Here is a 6120-nt window from a genome sequence, read left to right as displayed (position 1 = left end):
CTCTTGATCTTAGTGGGAATGGTTCCAGTTTATCCCCATTACACATGATGCTTACTGATGGTTTTAAGTAGATGCTACTATTTTAAGGAAAAGTCCATTTATTACTATACTCTCAAGTGTTTTATTTTTTAAATAGGAATGGATGTTGGATTTTATCAAAGGCTTTTTCTGCATCTATTGAGATGATCATATGGTTTTTGTTAATTTGGTTATTGATATAGTCAAGTATGCTAATAGTTTTCCTAATATTGAACCAGCCCTGGCATAATTCCTACTTGGTTATGGTGTATTATCCTGGGAATGATTTTCTGTAATCTTTTTGCTAATATTTTATTTAAGATTTTTGCATTGATATGTATTAGGAAAATTGGTCTGTAATTTTCTTTCTGTTTTCAACCTACCTGGTTTAGGTATCAGTACTATGTCTGTGTCATAAAAGGAATTTGGTAGGACTCCTTCAATCCCTATTTTTTCAAGTAGTTATATAGCATTGGAGTTAATTGTTCTTTAAATGTTTGGTAGAATTCACATGTAAATCCATCTGGTCCTGCGGATTTTTTCTTAGGGAGTTGATTAATAGCTTGTTCTATTTCTTTTTCTAAAATTGTTTGTTTAACCAATTGTTTAACCAATTTGCTCCTTCCTCTGTTAATCTGGGCAAGCTATATTTTTGAAGGTATTCATCCATTTCTTTTAAGTTATCAAATTTATTGGCATAAAGTTTGGCAAAGTAACTCCTAATTATTGCTCTAATTTCCTATTCATTAGTGGCAAGCTCTCCCTTTTCATTTTTAAGACTAATAATTTGATTTTCCTTTTTCCTTTTTCTAATAAAATTTACCAAGGAGTTACCTATTTTCATTTTTTTTTCATAGAACAAACCCTTAGTTTTATTTACTAATTCAATAGTTTTTTTTACTTTCAATTTTATTAATCTCTCCTTTTATTTTTAGAATTTCAAGTTTAGTGTTTGACTGTAGGTTTTTAATTTGCTCTTTTTCTAGCTTTTTTAGTTCTAAGCCCAATTCATTGATTTTCTCTTTCTCTATTTTATGCAAGTGGGCCTCTAGAGATATAAAATTTCCCCTTATTATTGCTTTGGCTGCATCCCACACATTTTAGTATGACATCTCATTATTGTCATTTTCTTGGGTTAAATTATTAATTATGTCTATGATTTACTGTTTTCACCCAATCATTCTTTAGGATGAGATTATTTAGTTTCCAATTATTTTTTGGTCTATTTTTCCCTGGCTTTTTTTAATGTAGTTTTTATTGCATTGTGATCTGAAAAGGATGCATTTACTATTTCTGCCTTTCTGCATTTGAATTGGCGGTCTTTATGCCTAATATATGGTCAATTTTTGTATAGGTTCCATGAACTGCCAAAAAGAAAGTATACTCCTTTCTGTCTCCATTTAGTTTTTTCCAAAGATCTATCATACCTAACTTTTCTAATATTCTATTTACCTCTTTAATTCCTTTCTTATTTATTTTGTGGTTTGATTTATTTAGTTCTGAGAGTACAAGGTTGAGATATCCCACTATTATAGTTTTGCTATTTCTTCTTCCAGATTTTTAAACTTTTCCTTTAAGAATTTAGATGCTACACCACTTGGTGCATATAAGTTTAATATTGATATTGCTTCATTGTCTATGCTACACTTTAGGAAGATATAGTTTCCTTCCTTATCTCTTTTAATTAGATCAATTTTTGCTTTTGCTTGATCTGAGAGCAGGATGGCTACTCCTGATTTTTTTACTTCACCCGAAGCATAGTAGATTCTGTCCCAGCCTTTTACCTTTACTCTGCATGTATAGCCGTGCTTCAAGTGTGTTTCCTGTAAACAACATATTGTAGGATTCTGACTTTTAATACAGTCTGCTGTCCACCTCCACTTTATGGGGGAGTTTACCCCATTCACATTTATGGTTAAAATGACTCATTCTGTATTTCCTGTCATCTTGTTAATCCCAGCTTATGCTTTTCTCTTTCTTTCCCCCTTATTCCCTTCCCCAGTATTAAACTTGTGAGTACCACTTGACTCACACAGCCCTCCCTTTTTAGTATCCCTCCCCCCACCTTTGAGTTCTACCCCCCATCTTACTCCTTTTCCTCACAATTTCTATATTCCCTTCCACTTAGCTTACTCCTTCCCTTTTCACTTTTCCCCTCCCACTTTTCAATGAGGTGGGAGAAGTTTCTCTCTCAATTGAATATGTCTAATATTTTTCTCTTTAAGTTAATTCTGATGAGAGTAAGATACACACTATGTTAATCTCCCTCCCCTGCATCCCACCCCACTTCTTCCCCTTAGATATAATAGGTGTTCTTTGTCTGTGAGATGTAGTATCTCCACTTTTCCCTTTTTCTGATACAATTTCTTTTCCACCTCTAGCTTCTTTTTTACATTATAACAGTAAAACCAAATTATACATGTATTCTTTACATGTATACTGATACTTATAGCTCATATATATGCTCATAATAGAAATGTAGTTCCCAAGATTTCTTTTTACCTTTTTATGTTTCTCTTGAGTCCTATATTTGGAGGTCAAACTTTTTGTTTAGTTCTGTTTTTTTTTTTTTTTTTGTCAGAAATAGATGGAATTCACTTCTTTCATTGAATGTCCATTTTCTTTTCTGGAAAATAATGCTCATTTTGGCTGGGTAAGTTATTCTTGGCTGCATAACAAGTTCCTTAGCCTTTCAGAATATCAGATTCCAGGCCCTTTAATCCTTTCATGTGGACACTGCTAGATTCTGAGTAATCCTTATTGTGGCTACTTTGTATTTAAATGTTTTTTTCCTAGCTGATTTTTAGTGTTTTTTCCTTGGTCTGATAGTTCTGGAATTAAGCCACAATATTTCTTGGACTTTTCATTTTGGGATCTCTTTCAATAGGTGATCCATGAAAGAAACAATCAGCAGGATGATTTAGAAAGACTGGAGAGAATTACATGAACTGATGCTAAATGTAGTGAGTAGAACCAAGAGAATATTGTACACAGCAATGAGATTATATGATGATCAACTCTGATAGTTAGGACTCTTTTCAACAATGAGGTGATTCAGGACAATTCCTGTAGACCTGTGATAGAGCCATCTGAATCCAGAAAGAGAGCTATGGGGACTGAATGTGGATCACAACATAGTATTTTTACCTTTTTTTTGTTGTGTTTGCTTGCTATTTTCCCTTTCTAATTTTTCCTTTTTGATAGGATTTTTCTTGTGCAGCATGATAAATGTGTATAGAAGAATTGCACATGTTAAACATATATTAGATTACTTGCTGTCTAGGGGAGGGGATAGAGGGAAGGGAAGGAGAAAAAAATTCAGAATACAAGGTTTTGCAAGGGTAAATGTTGAAAACTATTATTTAAAAAAAAAGGAAGAAAAAAGAACTGGTACAAAATTATCTACCTCCCTCAAAATGTAGGCACATTCTTCCCTTGTACACAGAAGATTTCTGGGTTAGAGTGAGTTCAAGCTTAAAGTATAAACCTAGTGAGACACAAATGTGGAAAATATAGGTGGTCAGAAAGGAGACTTACAGCTCTTGTCACTGGAGATCCTTTGTGGATTCCTCACCAAGTTTCCTTAGGTAATAGTGCCTGTTGTCTGGGCAATGGGACTATGAAGTCTGTGAGTCTGTTTACTCTATAGCCAACTCTTCTTCTTCTTTCTTTTTCTTCTTTTTTTGGCAAGGCAATTGGGATTAAATGACTTGCCTAGGGTCACACAGCTAGTAAGTGTTAAGTGTCTGAATCCATATTTGACTTCAAGGGCAATGCTCTAAACACTGTGCCACATAGCTGCTTCTATAAGCAGCACTTCTTGAGGAATCCTGCTCTTAGAAGTTTGGTGATTATGTCATTGCAGATACTTCCATTGTCATTGGCTATTTCTATTTTAGTGGCTACTGATATCTCCTAATAGTTTGCTCCAATAGTACTCTGGACTTCTGAAACTTCCAAGTTTGTTTGCACATTTCCATCTCAGAATACTCATTTACCTAAGATCAAGAAAGAATAAACACAAAGCAGAGGAAGCAAGGTGTTTACAACTACCATGGCTCAGTGGGAGACAAGGTTGCTGGAGCTATTTCATTTGACACTGTGGATTAATTTAAAAGTAGTCCTGTCACTTGAAGCTGAATTGCAGACTTTAATTAAAACACCGACATTCTCCTTCTTCATGAAGTCTTCACATCAAAGTATTCTTTCCTCCTCTAGTTTTCTTAGAGAGAATGTTGCCAGTTTACCTGACACAGTTTGGGTTATTATCCCTTGTCAGGTATATTATAGAAAGGATTCTTTATTATTATTATTATTTTGATAGTATTGTATATTTCCAAATACATACAAAGATAGTTTTCAACATTCACTTTTGTAAAACCTTGCCCCAAATTTTTCTCCCTTTTTAGAAAGGATTCTTATTCAAGTATTGACTGCACTGGATAATTCCTGAGATCCCTTCTAACTCTCAAATTCTGTGATTCTTTACTCTTTCTCTTTCAAATTCTACCTGCTGCTATGTTTTTCTCCATGTATATGTCACCCCCTGCTACTAGATTATAAACTGCTTGAGAGTAGAGATTATGTATTTTTTAAAATAATTTTTTATCCTCAATATCTAGCATAGTACTTTGAATCATGGAGGTATTTGATAAATATTTGTTGTATTTATTATTTTGTTCAAAGGATTGGGAAATTCCTGGCTAAATTGTTGGCGCCAGATTCCATAAACTCTCTTATTGATTGCTGTATGACAGTAGATAAGGTATAATGCTAAAGTGTATGGGAGAACAAATGGAAAAGATAAATGAACATTTCTGAAAGTGGCAGTGAAATAAGACCTGGATGATTGTGTATAGTTTGCATCTTTTCCTTTGTTTTAGATTTAAAATATCAAGGAGGAATGGAGGGCGGATTAGATGAGTAAATATGTCATGTTTATTGATCTAGGTAACTCAGATTGCATTTTTACTCTGAAAATATTTGTTTGAAAGTATCTGTACTGAGAAATAATTTTTATTGCATTCCAAAAATGGAGCATTACAAAAGGAAGGAAAGAAAGAGGTGTAGGGTGCAACCATATAAATATTTCTGTTATATCTATATATGCTAGCAAATTCATATTTGCAGTGTCAAGCAGGCATTGATGATACATTTCCACAATTATGTCAGGAATAAATTTATTTCTTTAATCACTTGACACATTATTCTATTGCTTCAAGACTGACAATATTCAATAAAAATATTTCTCCTATGCTTTGAATTTTTATTATGTGGAGATTCATGGGTTATCCTTAAAATAATAATAGACTATTTGCCACCCGAGTACTCAAGTAATATTAAGAGATATAGAGGAAGACAGTCAGAATATTCTGTCAAGGTTTTTTTGGAAGACAGGAATAACAGTTACTTGGAAATAAAAAAGCATGAATGAACAGAAATCTATGCTGTTGTGGGGAATCACCATATTGATTAAATCTATTAAATCATTCATGTATTAAAATGTTGAAGTATTAATAATAGAGTTGCATATATACATTCAATAAAATACCCAAGAATAAAATGTTCAATATAAACTTTTCAGATACGACTTCATGAAATTAAAAAAAAATCTTTTTACTGTATTTTTTTCACCTAAATGTTTCATTTGAAATTAATTTTGTGGAATTTGTCTTTGTGCTGTTTCCCTAGGCCATCTGTTTTTGTCTATGACTAATTTTGGAATTGAAACCAGTTTGAGCTCAGCTGCCCAGTTCTCCAAGATGAGTTGTTATTGTCCACGTGGACAGCTATTCTTAGAAACGTACACCTCAAGCATACTCAGATTTATGTCCAGTCTGCTATACCTAAAAGAATTATTTCTGATAGTGTATATATTAACCAAATGATTTCTAGGACTATTACCACATTTTTACTGTTGAATAATTTTCCTGCTTTGGTGAATTTTCCTAATGATAATCTAGAAAGTGTTTATAGTTTAACATACAATAGGTACACAATGTAAAATGCTATACAAATAAGAGATGTTAGATATAGATAGGTGGAGTTCAGAGTAATTTGATTAAAAATTAAAAAAAAGTAATTTGTTGAATCAGTGATGAT

Source organism: Sarcophilus harrisii, chromosome 3, assembly GCF_902635505.1.
Source record: "Sarcophilus harrisii chromosome 3, mSarHar1.11, whole genome shotgun sequence".
Lineage (NCBI taxonomy): Eukaryota > Metazoa > Chordata > Mammalia > Dasyuromorphia > Dasyuridae > Sarcophilus > Sarcophilus harrisii.
The sequence above is the reverse complement of the archived record's forward strand: the minus strand, read 5'-3'. Positions refer to the sequence as shown.